This window comes from Eurosta solidaginis, chromosome 1 (assembly GCF_040869045.1).
Source record: "Eurosta solidaginis isolate ZX-2024a chromosome 1, ASM4086904v1, whole genome shotgun sequence".
NCBI lineage: Eukaryota > Metazoa > Arthropoda > Insecta > Diptera > Tephritidae > Eurosta > Eurosta solidaginis.
The window spans coordinates 65510869-65537379 of record NC_090319.1 but is presented as its reverse complement, the minus strand read 5'-3'; the positions used below and the strand labels follow the sequence as shown (position 1 = coordinate 65537379).

General features: G+C 34.2%; 2 pseudogenes; both read left to right on the top strand.

Annotated features, from left to right (window-relative positions):
* LOC137234026 (serine proteinase stubble-like) overlaps window positions 1–196 on the top strand; it is a 159603-nt pseudogene extending 159407 nt beyond the window's left edge.
* On the top strand, window positions 69–26511 carry LOC137234176 (cyclin G-like; annotated as a pseudogene).

Sequence of the window (26511 nt, the reverse complement as noted above, 5' to 3'; positions counted from 1 at the left end):
AAAGCGTAAAAAAGGAAAAGAAATTTGTTTCTAACTTAAAATTTCGATCTCTATCATAAAAACTTTAGCTACTAGGCCAGCCCTCACAATGTCTGTCCCTGTACGCTACTCTGCTGCCGCCAATTAGTCGTCAAATACTCTACAACAAGAAGAGCAATACCACCAATACCAACAACAACAATTGCAACAACAACAGTTGTATTGCCAATTTGTCGGAAATCACAACGCTAACATCAACTCCAACGCCATCAACAATAACAACAATTTGATTTTGGCTAGTGAGTGCAGCAACGGCAAGTTTGTTAACGGTTTTGACGTGCAGCAGCAGTTGATGCAGCAGCGGTCATCGATGTCGTCGTCGGTTTCGCCAACAACTGGATTGATGCCCGCCACTAACAATATCACCAACATTAATATTCATCATCACCGCCGCTCCATCAACAACAATAATATGGATAACATTAATATTAATAATGTTAATCTCTTGCGAGAGGATGAAGAAGAAGCAGAATATCATTTGCATAATTCATCTCAATATCATCAACAACAACAACAATGTCATTACGAAGAGTTGTCAGCTTGAGCTACCGAATCGGGATTACCATCGCATGGCATGATGAATGGTGATGTTGATGGCGGTGGTGGTGCGGTAGCGTTGACGGCTACAGTGTCAGCGGCAGCAGCAGTTGAAGCGAATGAAAGCGTTAATGCAGCAATGCATGCTTTGGATGAGGATTTAGATGTGGATGAGTGGAATATGTCTGACGAGGGCCGGTATGGAACACCGGGTGCTGCTGGCTTGGATTATCAAAAATATGAGCTAGAGCAACAACAATTAAAACAACAACAAACACCTGCTAACATGATGAACCAGCCATTGAATATGAACGCTAAGATGAATAAAAACAAAAACATTAACAACAACAATAATAATACCGATGCCAGCAGCACCACTGAAACCAAGTCGAGAGAGGATGAGTTGATTTGCTTATCGTCGGACGAATTGTATCGCATGTTGAATGAGTATAATGTATTGCAGGATAAATATCATACTGTATTGCTGTTGCCGAGAGAATCCAAGGTAAGTTTATTGCGATGGTAGAATAAGTATTTGGTTGGTCGTTTGAAATAATCACTTTATTTCTAAACCACCCTTTTTCCGATACTCTTTGAATGTTTAAAAAAAGTACTTTTCAAAAATACGGCAAATCCGTTATGCTTTTTTTTAACTACGAAATCAAACCCAAAGTAAAACTGCAAAAGGTTTAAAACTAAAGCCAACATGACTCGGAGTTAGTCCCGAACTATACCGTATTGATTCGGAAAACAATTATACGGAGATTCTGAAAACATTACCCAGATGGCTTGAGACTGAATTCAAAAACAATCCCGAAATAGTCCTGAAATTATCTCGAAAATCTTGCGACAGTACCGAAATTAACCAAAGATGAAACCGTAAAGATCCCGAAATAGCATAGAAACTGTTTTGAAAACAGTTTCGCTATTCCTGAGAAAATTCCTGAATTTGTCCTGAAATGTTTCTCATAACAATCTCAAAAGGACACCGAAATATTGCTGAAATAAACCCGAACAAAAAAATAAAAGGGCTCCGAAATTTTCCCAGAACAAATTCAAAAATGATCACGAATTAGTTACGGAATCATCCACATGGTTTTGAAATATATTCGAAACGAAGCAGACTCAGTCGTGCAATTATACCGAAATAATTCTGCAAATAACCTCCAAATACTACGGAAATGATTCCGAAGTAGCCATTTCGAAATTATCGTGAAATAGTCTCTAACTGATCGTTAGAAAGTCGTGATGTTATCCTCAAAAAGCACTCAAATTATCCGGAGATAGTCCCAAAAAATCCCTAAATAAGCTAAAACGATTCTGAAAACACTTTGGAAATTGTACGGAGACAGTTCCGAAATTATTCCGACATAGTTCCGGTAACCCCGAGGTAGTTTCAAAATATGTATATCCTAAATCGGCCCTAAAAAAATTACGAAATACTTTTGAAATGAACAGTACTGCCTGAAATTATCCAGAAATAAATCTAAAATAAGAAATGTTTCCGAAATAACCCAAAATGATTCAGAAATTATCCTAAAATAGTCTCAGAATAAAGAAAGTCCCGAATTTATCTCTAGCCTTTAAAATATTCGTATATCGTCCTGAAACGATCCACGATCCAATATGATCCAAATATAGCTTCGAAATAAGCTAGAAAAGATTACTAAATCAATTTCGAAAATGTCCCGAAATTATATAGAGACTCTCCCGAAATTATTCCTACATAGTTCCGATAATCCCAATAATCTAGAAATTACGCCGAAATGTTCCCAGAATACCCCAAATGATCCTCCCTGTAGAAGGAGGATGGTTGACTCTATTCACTTTTCTAAAACAGCTTAGAACTCGATCTATATGACCTAAATACTTACTAAGCATTATCGATCTAGCCAAAGAAACTTATGGGTATATCGATTAGGAAAACTTATCCCACAATTTTCTAATTTTTTTCCTTTTTTCCTTTTACTCCTTGCAGCGTGAAGTGACAGCCGGTGGACGTGATGGCTCCGCGTATGTTTTACGTTGCCTTAAAATGTGGTATGAGCTGCCCTCCGATGTATTATTTTCAGCAATGAGCTTTGTCGATCGCTTTCTGGATCATATGGCTGTGAAGCCGAAGCATATGGCCTGCATGAGTGTTGCTTCATTTCATTTGGCTATCAAGCAGTTGGGATTAAAACCAATACCTGCGGAGGAGTTAGTAACTATTTCACAGGTAAGTCAAAGCGAATTAAGTAGCACGAAGAGAGTTTCATATGAATTATAGAAAGAATAAGTAGTTTGTGTAGTAATATAGAATTGAATTGAAAACATAAATTCTTTATATTTGATTAGATTTCTTCGATATTTATTCGTTTTCGAAAATTTTGTTATATCAACTTTGTATAATATATGAAAACTATTCGTACATTAAACTGTAGCCCAAATTAACTTACTTTACTAAGCTAAACTTTTATTTTTCTTCCTTCAGTGCGGTTGCACAGCCGGTGATTTGGAGCGTATGGCTGGTGTTATTGCCAATAAATTGGGTGTCCAAATGGGTACCAAACCAGTCACAGCCGTTAACATTTTGCGCGTCTTCTATGCTCTCTTCCGCAATTTAGCCAAGGAGGTGTGCGACGAATTCTATGAATTCTTTTTGCGTATGATCAAATTGGAAGATTTAGAAAATCGTTTGGAAAATTTGCTATGTGATGTAAAAACAACTGTTGTAACACCATCCACTTTGGCATTAATATTGATTTGCCTACATATGGATTTCCATATTAAGGCATCATACAAACGTGAACGACCTGAATTGAAACCCGTGTTCGAGTATATACTCTTTTTGCAACAATATTTGCGGGTAAGTTATTTAGTGAGATTGGAGGACAATGGAATTGTTACTAAATACGTTTCTTTGTTTCGTTAGATTCCCGATCGTGTATTCAGTTGTGGCTTTACCATTGTTGCTGACATTTTATCTCATTACAATGGTCAAAATAAGCAACCGTATAAGCAACGTTTAGTTTGGAAATTATCGAGTCGTACTATGAAAGTTTTACGTCCAACTAATCGTTTTTCTACCGATCTACCCACCATCGATGAGGGTCAAGTGAATATTATGGATGATGGATGCCGTTCTAGGTGAGTTTGAATGCAAACAAAAAATGTATATCGACGTACGATACGAAAATTAACATTTAACATTTTTTTTAGAAAAAATGTCCTATGCAAAAAAATTTTAAAGTGTTAGTGTTTGTATGACACGCCGATATACTTACTTAATTGGCGCTTAACCGTTTAAACGGTTATGGCCGTCCAAAAAGGCGCGCCAGTGGCTCCTTCTCTATGCCAACCGGCGCCAATTGGTCACACCAAGGAGTTTAAATCGTTTTCCACCTGGTCCTTCCAACGAAGTGGGGGCCGCCCTCTACCTCTGCTTCAATAGGCGGGTTCCGATAGAAACACTTTCTTGGCCGGAGCGCCATCTTTCATACGCATAACATGGCCTAGCCAGCACAGCCGCTGCGTTTTAATTTGCTGGACTATGTTGATGTGTGCATAAAGCTCGTCGTTAAATCTTCTTCGGTACTTCGCCATCTTTCGAAGAACTTTTCTCTCGAAAACTCCCAGAGCCGCTTTATCTGCTGTTGTCATGGTCCACACTTCTGCCCCGTATAGCAGGACGGGTACGATAAGTGACTTGTAGAGTATGATTTTCGTTTGCCAAGAGAGAACTATACTTTTCAATTGCCTACCTAGTTCAAAGTAGCATTTATTGGCAAGAGTGATTCTTCGCTGTATTTCAGAGCTGATGTTGCTGGTGTTGATGCTGTTTCCCAAATAAACGAAGTCTTTTACTATTTCGAAATTATGGCTGCCAACAGTAGCGTGGTTGCCAAGGCGGATATGCGCTGACTCTTTGCTCGATGACAGCAGGTACTTCGTTTTGTCCTCATTCACCATCAAACCCATTTAACGCCGATATATTGTGATTAAATTTAGAAAAAGTAGGCTTGTTATAGGGCTGAAAACTGTTCTGTTTTACCAAAGGTTCAACCATTTTGTGGATCGAAAAAAAAAAAAAAACCAAATCACTTGTTGCTTATGGATGGATCACTGAAAAAAAATTATTTTGGCCAATTCCCAGTCGTTATTTCTCTAAAAGAAATTCAATATACTTTAGGTGTTTTTTTTTTCAACTAAAATTCCTAGAACGGGGTTTTTCGAAGAAATTATGAAAAACTCTGAAATTTAGTGTTAAAAACAAGTTGTTGACTTTTTTGCTTTCTTTGTTAGTCGTCTAGTTTTTGAAAAGTGATGACGCTTTTACTTTCGAACACCATACATATATACATACACATATGTACATACATTTTTGAAAGAAACCCAAATTGTTTTCCTACTAAGAGCTTATGCTCTTGTTATTATTCCTAAATATTGCGCCTAACCAAACATGTGCTTATTTATCTAAAACCTTTTATATCTTTTGCTGCAAATGCTGCAGAAGTCAAATTTTGCATATTAAATAATTAAATATTTTTGTCGTTCGTTACATTCCAAATAAAATCCTTATCCGAGCTAAGCAAAGCTGAATAAATTTTTACAATTAAGTAACTAACATTTTTTAGTTTGCACGAGAGATTAATAAACGCTCTAATGTAGAAAACCTGACTAATTACTTCATTAACTCTCTGATTTAAAAAACATCGAATTTTCGTTTTGAATTTCTTTTCTAAATTGTTTAACACAGTTTTTATTGTAAAATTCCTTTGGGCTTTTTCATTATTTTATGAAAATTATTTAAAGAATAAAATATTTGAAAAAGTTTTTTGTATTTGCTTTTGATGTAGCTTTCGAGTTTTCAGAGGTAAAAATTTAGACACAAGTACTACAAACAAACACACCTGCGAATACCAAAAAATATCAGCAGATTGTATTAGTTCTTTTCACCTCTTTTTTTGTTTTTGTTAATTAAAATCAACTTAAGAAACTAAATTGAATAATTGTATAATAAAAGCTATGTTTACAAATTCCGAATACGTTTCCAATAAAGTTCGAAAATTCTTCGAAATTCTTTAAAAATCTCCATAAATAACAATTGCTTTTGTTTTTATCGGCCTATAGCTATCGAACCCGGTATATCCATAAATATTTTAAAATTTTGAGTTAGAAATTTACGAAACTTTTTGAGTATGCAGTTTTGCAGTCGACTTCATTTTGATCAACCAAAGTAAAAGTTTTAAGTGTCACTAAATTGGTGGTGCTTTAAATTTATTTCCATACAAAGGGTTTAAATTTTTTCTAACTAAGATTCGAGTTTCCTAAGATTTCATTTTTCGATATACTCAAAAACTTTTCGCACTTTTTAGTGATACAATTCTTTAAAGTTTTTTTATTAAAAAGAGAAAATTTGTTGATTAGTTTTGCTGCTATTTTAGTGTTCACGTTTGTACGTACATATGTACTTATGCATAAATCTGGCCAGTAAAAAATTCATATATATATACTCACATGAATACATACGTATGTATTTATGACGTACATCAAGTTTAGAAAATTGTTTGGTAAATATTTACTGATGTGCTTAAGTATATCAGCCAAAGTGTTTATATCGCACACCTACATACATTCAAACAGCGATCCACCCAAAAAATTTAAAACATCAGAAAAGGCGAAAAAGGGTATGCGCCAATGCTATTTTTATTTTTTACAATGCCTTTTCAGGCTGATTAGTTCCGTAGGTATTGAATCGAGAAACCGAGAGGTATGCTTAACTTCAAAATTTTAGGTTTTTAAGTTATCTCTCTATTGATCTAGGTGTGCGCTATGTACATACATATGTGCAAAAACATCCGTTCGTTTCTGATTTAGTTAAAAATATGTAGATATGTATGTACGTAAATACATAGATGTATGAGTGCGATGTACATGTTGACAAGTTGTTTGTTGTTAGTCAAAATGTTATTTTTCAAAACATTATCTCACCGATAAATATTGTTATTTTTTGCTCATTGATAGGCAGTGGTAAAGACAAACTTTTGAGAGCGTGCCAAAAAAAAGAAAACAAACCGCGAAAGTCATAAATTACACATCGCAACAATATATATATATATATATTTTTTTTTTTTTTGATTCACAGGAATCATAAAATTTTCAAAGTGAAATTTTCATGTAAATCATTCTTGTTAAACAAACTTATTGCTCAACATGTTTGAGTTCTGCATTCAGTATGATCGGTGATGACTTCATTGCTTTTATGATTGCCTCTATGATCTTCTTCGTGTTATGAAGAAAAAGACAGAATTCTTCCATATCCATTATAGTGTTAACTACTTTGTACTCTTTACTTTAATTTTTAAAATAATTCTTAATTGAGTTTTCGTGTTAACTTAAAAATTTTTGAATAACTTCAAATAAGAAAAATCTAATTAGTATTAAAATGTTTAAACTCAAAAATAAACAAAAACTAGTAAGAACGGGACTGTCTTCGGCTGTGCCGAAGACTTCATACCTTTCATGAATGGGGCTGAACAATAATCTTATCCTGTTCGTAATCTCCGAATAATCGGATGTATAAGATAAGAAATATATAGTGAACAGATCTACATACCTTAACGATTTTTAAGATAAATATAAAATAAACAAGTAAGGAAGACTAAGTTCGGGTGCAACCGAACATTACATACTCAGTTGAGAGCTATGGAGACCAAATAAGGAAAATGAACCTGGGGTAACCCTGGAATGTGGTTGTATGACATGTGTATCAAATGAAAGGTATTAAAGAGTATTTTAAGAGAGAGTAGGCCATAGTTCTATGGATGGACGCCATTTAGGGATATCGCCATAAAGGTGGACCAGGGCTGACTCTAGAATTTGTTTGTACGATATGGGTATCAAATGAAAGGTGTTACTGAGCATTTTAAGAGGGAGTGGGCCTTAGGTCTATCGGTGGACGCCTTTTCGAGATGTCCCCATTAAGGTGGACCAGGGGTGACTCTAGAATGTGTTTGTACGATATGGGTATCAAATGAAAGGTGGTAATGAGTATTTTAAAAGGGAATGGGCTTTAGTTCTATAGGTGAACGCCTTTTCGAGAAATCGCCATAAAGGTGGACCAGGGGTGACTCTAGAATATGTTTGTACGATATGGGTATCAAATGAAAGCTGTTAATGAGTATTTTGAAAAGGAGTGATCCTTAGTTCCATAGGTGCACGCCGTTTCGAAATATCGCCATAAAGGTGGACCAGGGGTGTCTCTAAAATGTGTTTGTACGATATGGGAATCAAATGAAAGGTGTTACTGAGCATTTTAAGAGGGAGTGGGCATTAGGTCTATAGGTGGACGTCTTTTCGAGATATCGCCATTAGGGTGGGCCAGGGGTGACTCTAAAATGCGTTTGTACAATATGGGTATCAAACGAAAAGTGTTACTGAGCATTTTAAGAGGGAGTGGGCATTAGGTCTATAGGTGGACGCCTTTTCGAAATGTCGCCATTAGGGTGGGCCAGGGGTGACTCTAGAATGTGTTTGTATGATATGGGTATCAAATGAAAGATGGTAATGAGTATTTTAAAAGGGAGTAATCCTTAGTTCTATAGGTGGACGCCTTTTCGAGATATCGCCATAAAGGTGGACCAAGGGTGACTCTAGAATGTTTGTACGATATGGGTATCAATCGAAAGGTGTTACTGAGCATTTTAAGAGGGAGTGGGCATGAGGTCTATAAGTGGACGCCTTTTCGAGATATCGTCATTAGGGTGGGCCAGGGGTGACTCTAGAATGTGTTTGTACGATATGGGCATCAAACGAAAGGTGTTACTGAGCATTTTAAGAGGGAGTGGGCACTAGGTCTATAGGAGGACGCCCTCTCGAGATATCGCCATTAGGGTGGGCCAGGGGTGACTCTAGAATGTTTGTACGATATGGGTATCAAACGAAAGGTGTTACTGAGCATTTTAAGAGGGAGTGGGCATTAGGTCTATAGGTGGACGCCTTTTCGAGATATCGCCATAAAGGTGGACCAAGGGTGACTCTAGAATGTTTGTACGATATGGGTATCAAACGAAAGGTGTTACTGAGCATTTTAAGAGGGAGTGGGAATTAGGAATATAGGTGGACGCCTTTTCGAGATATCGCCATTAGGGTGGGCCTGGGGTGACTCTAGAATGTTTGTACGATATGGGTATCAAACGAAGTGTTACTGAGCATTTTAAGAGGGAGTGGGCATTAGGTCTATAGGTGGACGCCTTTAGGGTGGGCCAGGGGTGACTCTAGAATGTGTTTGTATGATATGGGTATCAAATGAAAGATGGCAATAAGTATTTTAAAAGGGAGTAATCCTTAGTTCTATAGGTGAACGCCTTTTCGAGATATCGCCATAAAGGTGGACCAAGGGTGACTCTAGAATGTTTGTACGATATGGGTATCAAACGAAAGGTGTTACTGAGCATTTTAAGAGGGAGTGGGCATGAGGTCTATAGATGGACGCCGTTTCGAGATATCGTCATTAGGGTGGGCCAGGGGTGACTCTAGAATGTGTTTGTACGATATGGGCATCAAACGAAAGGTATTACTGAGCATTTTAAGAGGGAGTGGGCACTAGGTCTATAGGTGGACGCCCTTTCGAGATATCGCCATTAGGGTGGGCCAGGGGTGACTCTAGAATGTTTGTACGATATGGGTATCAAACGAAAGGTGTTACTGAGCATTTTAAACGGGAGTGGGCATTAGGTCTATAGGTGGACGCCTTTTCGAGATATCGCCATTAGGGTGGCCCAAGGGTGACTCTAGAATGAGTTTGTACGATATGGGTATCAAATGAAAGGTGTTACTGAGCATTTTAAGAGGGAGTGGTCATTAGGTCTATAGGTGGACGCCCTTTCGAGATATCGCCATTAGGGTGGGCCAGGGGTGACTCTAGAATGTTTGTACGATATGGGTATCAAACGAAAGGTGTTACTGAGCATTTTAAGAGGGAGTGGGCATTAGGTCTATAGGTGGACGCCTTTTCGAGACATCGCCATTAGGGTGGGCCAGGGTGACTCTAGAATGTGTTTGTACGATATGGGTATCAAATGAAAGGTGGTAATGAGTGTTTTAAAAGGGAGATATCGCCATAAAGGTGGACCAAGGGTGACTCTATAATGTTTGTACGATATGGGTATCAAACGAAAGGTGTTACTCAGCATTTTAAGAGGGAGTGCGAATTAGGTCTATAGGTGGACGCCTTTTCGCGATATCGCCATTAGGGTGGGCCAGGTGTGACTCTAGAATGTTTGTACGATATGGGTATCAAACGAAAGGTGTTACTGAGCATTTTAAGAGGGAGTAGGCATTAGGTCTATAGGTGGACGTCTTTTCGAGATATCGCCATTAGGGTGGGCCCGGGGTGACTCTAGAATGTTTGTACGATATGGGTATCAAACGAAAGGTGTTACTGAGCATTTTAAGAGGGAGTGGGCATTAGGTCTATAGGTGGACGCCTTTTCGAGATATCGCCATTAGGGTGGGACAGGGGTGACTTTAGTATGTGTTTGTACGATATGGATATCAAATTAAAGGTATTAATGAGGGTTTTAAAAGCGAGTGGCCCTTAGATGTATATGTGAAGGCGTTCTCGCGGTATCGACCAAAATGTGGACCAGGTGATCCAGAAAATCATCTGTCGGGTACTGCAAATTTATTTATATATGCAATACCACTAACAGTATCCTGCCAAGATTCCAAGGGCTGTTGATTTCGCCTTGTAGAACTTTTTCATTTTCTTCTACTTAATATGGTAGGTGTCACACCCATTTTACAAAGTTTTTTCCAAAGTTATATTTTGCGTCAATAAACCAATCCAGTTACCATGTTTCATCCCTTTTTTCGTATTTGGTATAGAATTATGGCATTTTTTTCATTTTTCGTAATTTTCGATATCGATAAAGTGGGCGTGGTTATGGTCGGATTTCGGCAATTTTTTATACCAAGATAAAGGGAGTTCATATAAGTAAGTGGGCTTAGTTTAGTAAAGATATATCGGATTTTGCTCAAGTTATTGTGTTAACGGCCGAGCGGAAGGACAGACGGTGGACTGTGTATAAAAACTGGGTGTGGCTTCCACCGATTTCGCCCATTTTCATAGAGAACAGTTAACGTCATAGAATCTATGCTCCTACCAAATTTGAGAAGGATTGGTAAATTTTTGTTCGAATTATGGCAATAAAAGTATTCTAGACAAACTAAATGAAAATGGGCGGAGCCACGCCCATTTTGAAATTTTCTTTTATTTTTGTATTTTGTTGCATCATATCATTACTGGAGTTGAATTTTGACTTAATTTACTTATATACAGTAAAGATATTAAATTTTTTGTTAAAATTTGAATTAAAAAAAATTTTTTTTTAAAAAGTGGGCGTGTTCTTAATCCAATTTTGCTAATTTTTATTTAGCAAATATATAGTAATAGTAGTAACGTTCCTGCCAAATTCCATCATGATATCTTCAACGACTGCCAAATTACAGCTTGCAAAACTTTTAAATTACCTTCTTGTAAAAGTGGGCGGTGCCACGCCCATTGTCCAAAATCTTACTAGTTTTCTATTCTGCGTCATAACGTCAACCCATCCACCAAGTTTCGTCGCTTTATCTGTATTTTGTAATGAATTATCGCACTTTTTCGGTTTTTCGAAATTTTCGATATCGAAAAAGTGGGCGTGGTTATAGTCCGATATCGTTCATTTTAAATAGCGATCTGAGATGAGTGCTCAGGAACCTACATACCAAATTTCATCAAGATACCTCAAAATTTACTCAAGTTATCGTGTTAACGGACGGACGGTCCGTTTTGATATATGGAAGTCTATATCTATCTCGATTCCTTTATATATGTACAACCAACCGTTATCCAATCAAACTTAATATACTCTGTGAGCTCTGCTCAACTGAGTATAAAAACAGGTAGGTACTTCGTGTGAGGATGCAAAGTTTCAGGTTTTTTGTGGTCTGCATGTAAAAACTATGGCTACGAATCACGTATTTCAAAAATATATGACGTAAACGTAACTATTTGATGAAATTTGATGAATTTTGAAGATTCTATCCGTAAAAAAGGGGTCAAAATGACATTTTATATGAAGTATATAATATATATACCGCCGATCTCTATGATTTTTTCAGACAACAATATATGCTATATACGAAAGCATTTTGTGAAATTTGAAGCTTCTAACTGTTAAAACGGGGCAGAAATTGCGCAAAGTTTCTTATCTGAACAATCGGTTGTATGAGATATATACTATGTATACCACCGATCTCAATGATTTTTTCAGACATCAATATATGCTATACACGTAAGCAGTTGGTGAAATTTGAAGCTTCTAGCTGTTAAAATGGGGCCGAAATCGTAAAAAAATATATATATACTATATATATATACTATATATATATACTATATATATATACTATATATACCATCATATATATATTATATATATCACCGATCTCTATGATTTTTTGACACAACAATACATACTATATACGTAAGCATTCGCTGAAACTTGAAGCCTCTAGCTCTTAAAATAGGGCAGTAATTACGAAAAGTTCCTTATCTGAACAATCGGTTGTGGGGGATATATACTATATATACGACCGATCTCATAAATTTTTTCAGGCAACAATATGTGCAATATACGAAAGTATATGGTGAAGTTTGAAGCTTCAATCTGTTAAATTGGGTAAGATATTACAAAAATCCTCTTTTTCTGAAAAATCGGTTGTATGGAGGATATATGCTATAGTGGTCCGATCCGGTCGGTTCCGACAAATGTCTAATCGGACACCCAAATACACCTGCTCACCAAATTTTATCAAGATATCTCAAAAATTGAGGGACTAGTTTGCATACAAACAGACAGACGGACAGACGGACATGGCTAAATCAACTCAGCTCTTCAACCTGATTATTTCGGTATACTTAATGGTGGGTCTATCTATTTTCCTTTAAGGACTTACAATTTTCGGTTTCGTGACTGTTGAAATAATAACTTGGAGTTTTAAGTTCAATATTTCCTATTGAGAACATATTTCTAATAATTAGAATGAATAAGACATATTACATATATTGATGAGTTAACTATATGTACACATGAATTTTATCTTTTAGTCCTCATTAAATCGTTGAACTAAGAAGTGCTTTTCTTTTATTGTACCGGACATTCACGCAAGTATACAAATCCCCTTCCAAATTCCTACCAACAGTGACGAAATTAATATACCATTTCATTTTCATGAAAGGTATAAAAATAGGTAGGTAATCTGTGTGAGGATGCAAAGCTTCACGTTTTTTGTGGTCTGCATGTAAAAACTATGGCTACGAATCACGTATTTCAAAAATATATGACGTAAACGTAACTATTTGATGAAATTTGATGAATCTTGAAGCTTCTAGCCGTAAAAAAGGGGTCAATATGACAGTTTATATGAAGTATATAATATATATACCACCGATCTCTATGATTTTTTCAGACAACAATATATGCTATATACGAAAGCATTTTGTGAAATTTGAAGCTTCTAACTGTTAAAACGGGGCAGAAATTGCGCAAAGTTTCTTATCTGAACAATCGGTTGTATGAGATATATACTATGTATACCACCGATCTCAATGATTTTTTCAGACATCAATATATCCTATACACGTAAGCAGTTGGTGAAATTTGAAGCTTATAGCTGTTAAAATGGGGTAGAAATTGCGAAAAGTTTCTTATCTGAACAATCGGTTGTATGAGATATATACTATATATACAACCGATCTCTCTGATTTTTTCAGATAACAATATATGCTATATACGTAACCAATCGGTGAAATTTGAAGCTTATAGCTGTTAAAATGGGGTAGAAATTGCGAAAAGTTTCTTATCTGAACAATCGGTTGTATGAGATATATACTATATATACAACCGATCTCTATGATTTTTTCAGACAACAATATATGCTATATAAGTAAATATTCGGTGAAATTTGAAGCTTCTAGCTGTTAAAATGGGGCTAAAATTTGCGAAAAAATATATATATATACTATATATATATACTATATATACCACCATATATATACTATATATACCACCGATCTTTATGATTTTTTCAGACAATAATATATGCTATATACGTAAGCATTCGCTGAAATTTGAAGCCTCTAGCTCTTAAAATAGGGCAGTAATTACGAAAAGTTCCTTATCTGAACAATCGGTTGTGGGGGATATATACTATATATACGACCGATCTCATAAATTTTTTCAGGCAACAATATGTGCAATATACGAAAGTATATGGTGAAGTTTGAAGCTTCAATCTGTTAAATTGGGTAAGATATTACAAAAATCCTCTTTTTCTGAAAAATCGGTTGTATGGAGGATATATGCTATAGTGGTCCGATCCGGTCGGTTCCGACAAATGTCTAATCGGACACCCAAATACACCTGCTCACCAAATTTTATCAAGATATCTCAAAAATTGAGGGACTAGTTTGCATACAAACAGACAGACGGACAGACGGACAGACGGACATGGCTAAATCAACTCAGCTCTTCAACCTGATTATTTCGGTATACTTAATGGTGGGTCTATCTATTTTCCTTTAAGGACTTACACTTTTCGGTTTCGTGACGAAATTAATATACCATTTCATTTTCATGACAGGTATAATAAATTTTTAAAAATAAAATAAATATTTGGTTTATTACCAAATATATTGAGCGGGAGTAAATGTAGGGTTATGGGGTGCTGGTCTGGTGGAAAGCACTAGACACGGCGAGCACCTCCAAAATGTTAGTGTCAGTGCAACGGACGGCGCTTATTGGTATCAGTGGCGCTCTGAGAAGAACACCTACCTTGGCACTGAATGTCATGCTGAACATACATTCAGTAGATATTGCGGGAAAGGCAGCCGCGGCCCGGTCGTTGGTCAGGCTTCGTGATATGGGTTATGGGCTTTCTTACTTCGGACACTCTAGCCTTCTTACTAATTTCGACTTTATCTCGGACAGGACGGACTATTGTATACCGATGACTGCTTCCTATGCAACCTTCACCCTAGTCTTTCCCGCGATGGAGGAGTGGGAAGAGGAATTATGTGGGGCATGGGACCGGTTAACTTATTCACGGATGGGTCGAAGTTGGACGGAAAGGTATTGCGGGGGGTCTTCTGTCAAGAGCTAAATGTAAGCCGCAAGTTTAAGTTGGCTGATCACTGCAGTGTATTCCAAGCGGAAGTTGCTGCGATTAAGGATGCGGTGGATGGAATGCTATCCAGTGCTATTACGGTTAGGGAATTTAACATCTACTCTGATAGCCAAGCGGCTATCAAGGCCTTGAGTGCGATCGAGGGTGATCTGGGAGTGCCTGGCCTCGCTTGCGATTGCATCGAGTTATTTTACAATTAAGATTATCTGGGTCCCGGGCCATAGTGATATCCCGGGTAACTGTCAAGCGTATCTCTTAGCCCGCATCGGTACAACTGAACCGAATGAAGATGGCTGTAGGGATTTCGGAATTCCGCTGGCCAACTGTGGATTGCTTCTCCATAGCTGGGCCTCGAGTCAGCTCAGCAAACGTTGCGTGGACACCACGTCTTGCAGGGTAGCAAGATCTTTCTGGCAGAAAGTGAATGGCAGGAGGTCTGCTGAAATAGTTGGATTCACTAAGGCTCACCTATCAATGGTCATTGGGGTTTTGATAGGGCACTGTCCGATGGGTATGCATGCGGTACGTCTCAATATACTGGAAACTCCATCCTGCTGCAGCTGTATGGAGAACAATGAAGTGGAATCACCAAATCGCTTTATGCTTGATTGCCCAGCTTTTGCCAGAACTAAGCGAAAGTACTTCGGCGACTCACTTGGATCTCCCGAGGATTTATCCAAAGTTGAGATCGGTATCATTCGGAGCTTTATCGTTGCTACTCAACGATTCTCTAAGTAGCTAGATCTAAGTCACCGCTATTTTTGGTGTATGTGGTATCACAACGGACCTTCGTGTTGTCCAAGTGAGCTATCCTTATCAGGGCAGCTACCACCTCACCTAACCTAACCTAAATGTAGGGTTATCTACTTAAAATAAATATACTGTATTTTTGTAAATTATTTTAATTTTACTTTACTTTTAATGTTCTTTCAAAATGAAAATTTTTAAGTTAGATATTTTAGAATTTTTAAAAATGTGAAAATAAATAATTTTTGCGAGATTGATTTTCAACAAATAAAATAATAATATTTTAGAAAAATAGTTATTATCTTAACTATATTGGCGATCCTACCAACGGACCTAAAATTATTTGAACGTGCATACTTGTACAACGAATTTGGATTTAAGTCAACGTTGTTAAATGCAGAACTAGTGAATTATAAATGTTAATGTGACTATAATTATCACATACATGTGCCTACACAATGATACGGAAATGTTATTAAAGAAAAGCCAGATCATTAAGGCAGTGATTAGTTTAAAACTCAAAGACTATTTTATATAGAAATTTGATTAACAGAAACATATTCTAAAATAAAGTAAACATTTTTATAGTGTAAAAACATCTAAAAGAATTTTGACTAAAATAAATACTATTATTTACAAAATAGTTTATATGGAAAATTTTCGCTTCAACATCACTAAATTATTTGAACAAGAATCTTTAAATTTTTAATACAATAGTGAACAAAAATAAAACAATTATAAAATTAAAATCTGTACTATTACAATACAATATCTATCAACAATCCATGATAAGATACATTACCTGAATCGCTTCAACTTCTCAAGGACTGTGCTAGTGATTTGGTGTTTGCCAAGAATCAACTAACTAAAGTACCAGCATTTGTGTCTCTATTTACACGCCTTACTTTGCTGAATTTGTCATGCAATCAACTTTCCGATCTGCCGCAAGAATTGGGTGTCTGAATACTTTACGGGAGTTGAAAATATACAATAATCGTTTTGATCACATACAAAACTGTTTTGATGAAACAAAAAAATCTTGAAATCCTATTAGCTAGTGATAATCGTATCAATCATATAGATGCTTAAATCAAAAATTATATATATATATATATATATATATATATATATGTTTAGCATTATGAATAAATAAAAATAAACAATCTAATAATAATAAATTTTAAAATATAACAAGTATATTTATAACAAGTAAATAACCCTACATCCATTTACTTCCTTTTCTTCTCCCCCTTTACGCTAATCTCTTCCTTGGTATCCTAATTCACCTAATTTTCTAATTTGGTTTATATTCACTTACTGGGACTTTTTTGTTATACAATTGCAATCATACAGGCGCCAGAGTGGAACACCACCATATCTCGGCTGTCAGTGCGAAAACGCCATATCTCAAAATATTTTACAAAAACTATTTCAGAACTTGCTTCAAAAACGGCCTACTTTAGAATTTTTTTCATAAACGCCCCAACTAACTGCGTTTTTGAAACAAATCATTAGATAGGGCGTACTTCAATGGAATTTTGAAAGTTTTCTGAGGTGGGGGGCGTTTTTGAAACGACAGTCCAGATAGGGGGTTATTTTAATCATCAGCCGATATTAACCCAGCCATGACTCGTTTTTTTGTATATTTTTTTTTTTATCAATGAATGCCAAAATTTGATTTGCTTTTAAATTTTTTTTAATGTTGAAAATTTTGTTTTTAATTTTTTTATTGTTTTTTTATTTCAGAACGTATAGCCACTTAAATATTTTTAACGTTTTTCCGTTAAGAATAAAACATTCTTAGAACATCATTGAACGCACATATGTATATTTATATATATGTAGTTATAAGCTGCTGAAGATTGTCTGAAATTTCAAAATAATAAAAAACACAAAATTTTTTATCGCTTTCAAGTTCATTGCATTGAAACGAGGCACGAGCAAACCAAATTGTATGTATGTGTATACAACTTGCTTATTTTCACTTCTAATTAACTTTCTTCTTATCATTTATCATTGTTTTTATTATTAAAAAAAATTTATAACCTGAATATGGCCACAAAGCAATCTTATTTCTTGATCGCTAAGTAAATTCTTAAGTAATCAAAAAACAACTGACAATTTGCGTTCATTGTTTTTTAAACTCAAACAAAATATGTGTTTTATATAAAAGGAAAATTTTGCTTTGCTATTATACAAGAGTTCGAGGTTTTTTCGTGCTTGCCAATAATGTAAAGTGAGCTTAAAATATGAGCACTTAGGCAGCTTGATAAGCAGGCCCAGACCAAAGCGCGTCAGGGCGTTCCGAGCATAGCCACAATAAGAAAAGTCCATCTCAAGAGGTAACTAAAATCCATATAAAAAAATCGCTCCCCATATGAAAACTGAGGGATAGATAGACCTATCGATTTTCTCAACAGTGATGACAGACCGTAGGAAATATCCGATTTGAGGGAGGGATATGTCGCAGCAAAATTGATTAATTGAAAAGGGCCAATTTTAGATCTTTCGAAAAAGGGACTTTCATGTTACAATATTATTGGTGTATAACTGAATAGAATTTACTTCACTTCAAGTTGGATTTTAGAAAGTGTCAACTGTATTTTAGAAAAATTTAATTAGATTTTATATTAGTCAGTTGGATTTTCGAAAGCGTCAGTTAGATTTTAGAATTGTCAATTGCATTCTGGAAAGCGTCAATTGGATTTTAGAATTGTCAGTTGGAGTTTTGAAAGTGTCATTTGGATTTAAGAACTGTTAGTGGGATTTTAGAAAACGTAAATGGAGTTTTTGAAAAAACGAAACGGGTTCATTTAACTGCACTCCTTCATATGTATTCAAATTACTTACTAAATTGGCGCTTAACCGTTTAGACGGTTATGGCCGTTTTAGAAAAGGTCAATTAGATTTCAGAAAGAGTAAATTTGAACTTTTGAATGTTTTCTAAAACCCAAATGACGTTCTCTAAAATCCGATTGACAGTTCTAAATGCCAATTGATGCTTTCGAAAGTCGAGTGAACAATTCTAAAATCCAACCAATGCTTTCGAAAATCCAACCAATGCTTTCGAAAATCCAATTGATTATTCTTATTTCCAATTAACCCTTTCTAAAATCCATCTGGAAATGGTGTAGAAATAATCGGCAGTCTCACACGAAAAAGCGTCACTCTTACTCAAGTCTTCTATTTCAATCCCTTCGTATCACCAGATCGTTTTTGTAACACAGACGTGCAAAAGACTGTTCAATGCACTTATTTCAGTATTGCAATGCAACGAATGCAATCCATTGAACAAAAAATGGAATAATAAAAAATTCTTCGAAATAACGACTGACAAATTTTTACTTTTATTTATTATTCCGGAATGACGACAAAACTATTGCTGCCACTGGGCTTTCAATAATTTTTCCATATAGAATGAGTTCCTTAACAACTCCGTCACCACTCTATAAAAAATGTGCTCTAATTTGCTGTCGGTATTTTAATTAAACTGGTAACCTTGACTTTACCCGTAATTGTAACCGTGATCGTAGATGTAACCAGAATAGTAATCGTGGTCGTAACTATAAACTTTTTTGTAATTGTAATCATGTTCGTCACTGCATTTGTAGCTATAATAGTTACCGTGACTGTAACCATTAACATGGACGTAATCGGGGCATTAACTGCGACCATAATTATCAGCTCCCCTATAACAGTTAATGGTACAATAAGCGTCGCCGTGACCGCTATGATTGACATAAACGTAACTGTAAGCGCTACTACATTTGCTACCGTAACCGTAACCGTAAGAGTCGGCGAAGCTGTCACCATAACCGCAACCATAAGACTGATAATAGCGCCGTAACCGTAACCAAACTCGCTAGCGTATACGACATAGTACCCACAATCCTAGCAACGAATAACCATAACTTAACACCCTTTATGTAATCACATTTTTACACAAGTTGATTTGAGGTTGATTTTTTGCCGTTCACACCGCAGTAAGATGAGCAGAGAGCTTTGAAATCTGAGCTAAAAATGATAATTCAGCATTCTAAGTCGATACGCAAACACTCGGCAATAAATTTATCAATGCATTGTTTTTTGGACAAACTATTCGAATACTTGTTCAAATCGCTGTTTTTTTTTTTTTTTTTTTTTTTTGATGAACAAAAATTAATATAAATAATATTCCACCACGAATAACTTTGCAATTCGAGTTAGATACAATTTTTATGTTCGAAAAATTTAAAATAGGAGTGCGAAAAGTGTTGCAGTTCGAAAAGCTTTGCATTTTGAGTTCGTAAATATGTGGCAGCTTGAAAAACTCTAACGTTTGAGCTCAAAAACATTCAAGTTCGAAAAACTTTAAAGTTGAGTTCCAAAAATTGTACAGCTCGGAAAATCTTTAAATTTCAAGGCGAACTAATGTTTTAGCGCGAAATTCTTTGGAGTTGAGTTTCATTCCGGTCTTGTCTTTTCGAGCGAGCGGTCGTTCGGGTCATCTTCTACTCAACGTAAATTTTTGGGCTTTTTGCGTTGAGTGAAAAATTAAAGAGTCCACAAGGTTGGCTTCGGTGCGTCCCTCGGGCGTTTTGGCGAAGTTAGGAGATGCAGTGCCTCCCTGACCTGGAGTTAGGGCGGTTTTATGCACTCCTAATAGGAATCAGTGACATTGGAAAAATGGCGTGGTGCCAATTAAAAAACTAACCTAAAAAATTTACATACATATATAAACTAACGGAAAACCTGGCGTGATGCCATACAAATCAAAAGGTTTTTATATACGAACGGGACTTGTACCCGAATCAGTGACATTGGAAAAATGGCGTGGTGCCAAGAAAAAACCTAACCTAATATTATACATACATACATAAATTAATGGAGAACCTAGCGTGACGCCATAAAAATTATATACGAACGGGACTTTACCCATAACGGGATACTGAAATAACATGGCAACAAGCCATATATTGAATTTTAATAATTAATAATTTTGTCATGTACACATGACTAGAGTGAATATGAAAAATAATTACAATAATTAAATGGATAATTAACAACTTAAGACAATTTGAATATAACCTGGCGTGGTGCCATGAAAAAACCAGTTTACAAAGCACATAGTTAAATACAAATAGCAAGCTGCTACACATGGTTCTGGCCAGTTGGTATTACCATTGTGTACTAGTGGAGCCTAAATTACTTACATACTTTGGAAAGTTAATCCAGAAATTAATCATTTTATGTATTGGACAATAACCTGGAACTGGGACTTTCAAATATAAGAAGGTCCTCCTCCATGCAATCAAATCTCGAAAAAAAAAAGAGTTGAGTTTGAATTTTGGCTAAGTGTCATATTATTGACTAATGTAACAGAGCACTAACCAAAACCGCAACTTTAATTGTAACCGCACCCGGTACGTAACCGTGACTGTTGCAATAAATGAACTTTTTCTTCATTTCCTTTTAATTATCACCACCATAATGAGCATCATCATTACCATCGTCATCGTCAGAAATATCTTTTTTTACTCTTTCTCCTCCAGCTTCTTTTACCTCTCCTTTTTCTTGTAATTTTCGTCTTCCTTGGCTATATAAATTCCCTTTTTCTCTTTTTCCCTTTTCTTAAAAGTCTCTGATTTTGCTCCACAGATTTGGTTTATGTGCACTCGCTGAGTTTTTCCTAACGTCAAGTCAATAGCTGGGTTCTCCCATATAATGTGCAAAATTTGTTTTCCTTTGAAAAAAAAAAGAATTCTGTAATGAATAAAAATAGTGTATGAGATCTTTTCGAAATCAGCAGAAACTATAATTTTTCTTATATTGCATTGAAATATTTAAAAATTTTTGTATTTCAAATTTTAATTATCTTTACATTATCTAAAACTGCTTACTTTTTCTTTTACAGAACCGAAAGTATCAGCTCTGAGGAGGAGGAAGATTGGCCGACATCTCCAATTATTCCAATTTTCGAACAGTGTTAATACAGAACATACGCAAAACAGCAGTGTGCAGTCAATACATCAGATTTTTGCGTACAAACTCAACAAATAACTGCAGGATGATAATTATTTGCCAGTTAAGACGGTCAAAGTATAGAGGAGTAGGCAAGAAAAATGAGAAAAGCAAAAAAATTTGCTATAAAGAGATAAAAAGTTATTGTGTAGAAGTAGAAACAAATTTTGTATTATGAAACGTAAAAGAAAATTGAAGTTGTGAAACGTCAACGACAATGACATATCCTGCATGACACAACAACAAAACTTTCGTTCTCGTTAAAAAAAAAAAAACAAAAAAAAAAAAATGAAAAAGCGAAACCGTCAACGTAAGCAACTGGAACAGCATACATTTAATTTTTTTTGTCATCTAAACAATAACACCCAACTCTCCACTGCGATGTGTGTATATTTTGCTATGCATCATAATAACGAAAGATTTAGAATTTGTTTGATTTTTCTTTATCTTTAAAAATACTGTATATGTATGCTTGTATGTACGTAAGTTAAGCGTAAGAAAAAGAAAAAGAAGAAAAAAAAACAATTCGAAAGGGATTAAGAGCGGGCGCAAATTTGAAGGGAAAGATGTTTAATTCTATTTCAAATCTTATAAAATTATGCGAACGAAAAAAAGTTTTAAAAAGAAAAAATTAAAAAACAAAAAAAATAAATGTGGCGGACCATCATACAAAAGATTGATGCCGTTCCAGCGCATTTTTTCGTTGTATAATTGTGTGCTGGCTTGTCGTTCAGATACAGTTTCAGATTTTTTACAAATAATTTTGAGCTTGTATCTCTTAACAAATCAGAACACAATTGAAATGAAAGAGCGGTATATGCTCACCAAAATATGAAATTATAGTAAATAATTTGGAAAAAAGCGCGGCAAAGCAGAATGCGGGCAGCAGGCGCTAAGGAAAATCAAATCTTATAGTTAAGCGATTGAGTTGAGCATGTATACGCTTCAGAGATGGGAAAAGCAGATGGGAAAAGGTTCGCTCAAGCAAACAAACAAAAAAAAAATATAATAAAAAAAACTTATAATAAACAAAAAATATAAAAATATTCAAAAAATTTCTAAAGAAAACTAAAGTTTTGCAAACAAAAACAAAAAAAAAAACAAAAACAAAATGGAAATCGATTTACTTTAATTACTTATAATAAAAACAGCAAAAAAAAGAAAACAAAAAACCAACTATCAATATTCAAATTCTGTTTTATGTTCGCAAAATGTTTGTATTTTGATTTTTTAATAAATAATATTTTGTTCAATTATTTTTTGGTAAAACAATATGAGATATTAAGAATATATGCAAGCAAAAGATTTATATAGCTAAAATAAGAAAACTATACCTAAAAAATTTCAAAAAATATATGTATTCAATATGTAGTTTATACACTTAAAAAACCAAAACAACACAATATTAATACTGCAATATCAATCAAGTCAAAACTGTAAACTGTAAAACTGTAATGTTATCTTTGTGTACAACAATAATTGAAAACAAATTAAAGACGCAAATCATTTTTCAAAAACTTAAAGATTTACCGTTTTATTCTGACAGTTTTCTTTCTTAAAAATTTTAAAACGAAAATTTTAGTGGTCACAAACAAAATAATATTTTAAATTAAATTTAAAAAAAAGTACAAAAATATTACTAACGATTGCAAAATGAAAAGCATAAAACACTTATTTTCACACATTTTCAAAAAGCTGGAGGTTTTTAAATTTAGTATTAAATAAAAAAAAAGCTATTAGGACGCATTCAAATTTTTTTAGTTCTTATTTTAAATTTCTATTTTGACGTCTGTAAAAGACTAAAATTAAAGCAAAATGCATAATAATGAAAGCCTAAAGTTTAAGTTTCAGGCAAGAATTGCGTTTACTGGTTATTAAGAACAAGAAATATAAGCGAAACAATTCTTGAAATTTCCTTTCTTAACTGCGCATTTTAGTAAACATTTCTTAAGTGGCGCAGTATTTTTCGTAGATCCGTGTTTTCAGGAAAGCTTATGGTTATAGTTCACAATGATGAAACAACAAAAAAAAAAAAAAAACAATTTTCAGTTTTTCAAAATTTGAGTTATTTCAGCCGTTCGCAATTAGAATTGGTTTTAGAGCTATAATTTAAACATATCTTCGAAAGTGACTGATTTTCATTTTCCGCTGCTGTAACTTTTTAAAAAATGATTAAAAAAAGTTTCACCGTTGTCGAGAAAATAAATGAAAAACGTTTAATTTCGAAAATATGTTTATGTATATATATGTTTGTTTAGACTCTTTGAAAAACGTTTAACCACCCCACTTCCGAAAGTTTAATTCAACGATTTGTATTAAACGCTTGGCATTTTCGAGATACAATTTATCTTTAGAACTCAAATTATAGTAACAACTATTAAAAGCAGCAATAGCCGAATGTATTTTGATAATTTAAAAATATCTTAAAATTTCGAAAAATTTGAAAACAGATTTTCTTAAATTAAAATAACAACTACTAAATGCAGCAATAGCTGCATGCCTGCTGATAATTTCGAAAAAACATAAAACTTCGAAAAAATTAGAAATTTTCGAAAACAGATTTTCGAAGAAATTCAAAATTAAAATTTTTTTATTTTTTTTAAATGTTATGCAATGAACCAACTAAAGCGAAATATATTTTAAACTTACAGACAATTGCAAATAAATTAATAAAACTTGACATTTAAATTCCTTTTAAATTTTTGCTCTCTGGCTGTTATTTCGTAAAATAGCCATTTCCTAATAAATAGTAAATATTCAGGCATTTCATCATATTTGAATATATGAATATTAATTATTTGAAACAAATGTAAAGAGTGAAAATTTATAATGTGAAATACCATTTACTCAATATTCAATGCGAAGCGTTGGCCGTACTGAATACGCTGCATGCTTCGCTTCTCATATGTAATATTCCGTATGTGAGTATACTGTCAAGTTGTATTCATCATTCTTAGCTGAGGAATGTTCAAACCTTTTGTATTCGAAATCAATACTGTTATCTTTCAAAATGGCTTTGTTTGATTTGTTATACAGTGCCAGAGGCATTTTCGAACTACGAGGTAATTTTACTTACCCTAGTTTCATAAGTGATGCATTGAGCTAATAGCTACTTGCTCTAAAAATAGACGATTAGAGTTTCTAGATTTTGAGCTGGGGGACTGTGGATATGTTGCGAGTAGCATGTTCTGTTGCGTCAACTTTTTTGACAGTATTTATTTCAAATCTAAGTTAGAAAAGCTTATTCGAGCTCTGTGTATACTTCTTAGTAGATGCGAAGTAGATTTCTATCATTTTTTTTTTTATCGGACAAACGCTTCGAATACGATGTCGAAAACTGTGTAATATTGAGTGCGTCAAAAATGTTTTAGCTGTAGAAACTTCGGGGTGTGATTTCGAAAAATTATAGAAAGTTTAAAGTTTGAACTCGGGCCAAGTTATTCAGCACGACTAACTTTGAAATTCAAGTTTGAAAAAATTGTTGGGTTCGAAAAACTTTGAAATTCGAGTGCGTAAAATGGTCCAGTGTGCAGCCTTAAAAAATTTAAGTTTAAAAAACTATGAAGTTCGAAAAACAATTTCCAGGTCATAGAACCTTGACGCTTAAGTTCAAGCCAGAAACAACTTAAATTTAAGCGCAAACAAATTTGTCAGCAAAAAAACTGCAACATGTGTTCGAAAAAAAATTCGAACTCGAAAAATTGTAAACATGGAATTGGAAAAAATGTATTCAACGTAATCAGGCATACTTGCAATATAACACATGCGCTCCTCAAGCGACAAAAACAATTTAGTGATCTTTTATTTAAATTTTTAGGCATACAAACAATTTTTGTATGCAAAGTATTTTTTTGTTATAATTTATTCTTTGTTAATAATTTTATTACTATTGTTTAAGTATTAAATTCACACATCCATACATACAATTTAAGTGCAAATGATCAACACTTTTTAAAAAATTTTAAAAATTCGAGATTCGCTCGAAATTCATTTGAAACTGAGTGTGATAGAAGAAGTTAGAAACAAGTTGAAGAAAACCAAAAGTAATTCGCCAAAATTTTTCAAAATTTATATTTGTAGAAAAACAACAAGTAAATTGTAAATGCTTTCATTGATATATTTCGCGCAGTTCATTGAAAATGTAAAAATATTTAAGAAGGAACACAGCAAAAAGGTGAAATGACAAAGTGTAAGCAGCTTTTTTATTTAATCATAAAAAAATACTTTTAATTCTATACTTTTAATAAGCAAAAAAAGCAAATTATGATAAATATACCATTTAATTTTAATTGAAAGAATGAAATTATGATGCATACAAATCAAAACAACAAAAAATATACACAAAAGTGGAAATTATTATTTGCAATAAATAACATTTTAAACTTAATTGTTAGCTGTACGCGGGCGTATTACCTGTTAAACTTACATGGTACATTCATTAAGGCAACAATAAAAACACACACATATACAACTCTTATACAGACTGAGTTATACATCCTTAACATGTGTGTAGTTGCGCGAAAAAGTTTTATGAACAAAGCACTCAAAAACTAAGAAATTGAAAAATTTTGATTTTTACTTTAAAATATACATTTCGAATGATTTTATTTTTAATTTGTGTTTTTTTATATTAAATTTTATTTGAATAATTTTTTTTTTTTTTTATTTCACATTTCTTCTACATAGTTTTTAATTTCATAAGTGAGCTGAGAAAAAAACCCAAAGGCAGTAGTAAGCTGCCTCTAAATAATTGTAAATAACAATTTATAATAAAGAAAAAAGAACCTGTCTGCACTTATAGCTTAGCATAGCATATGAAGCGCGCATGCATGTATGTAAGCTAAGCATTTTTGTGAAATCATGGTGAAGAACAACACACATACATTTTTTAAAGAAATGTTCGATATTTTCTCTTTTTGATTGTGTAATCGTGTATGAATGAATTTGAATAATAAATGCGTGTAGTTGACAATTTTG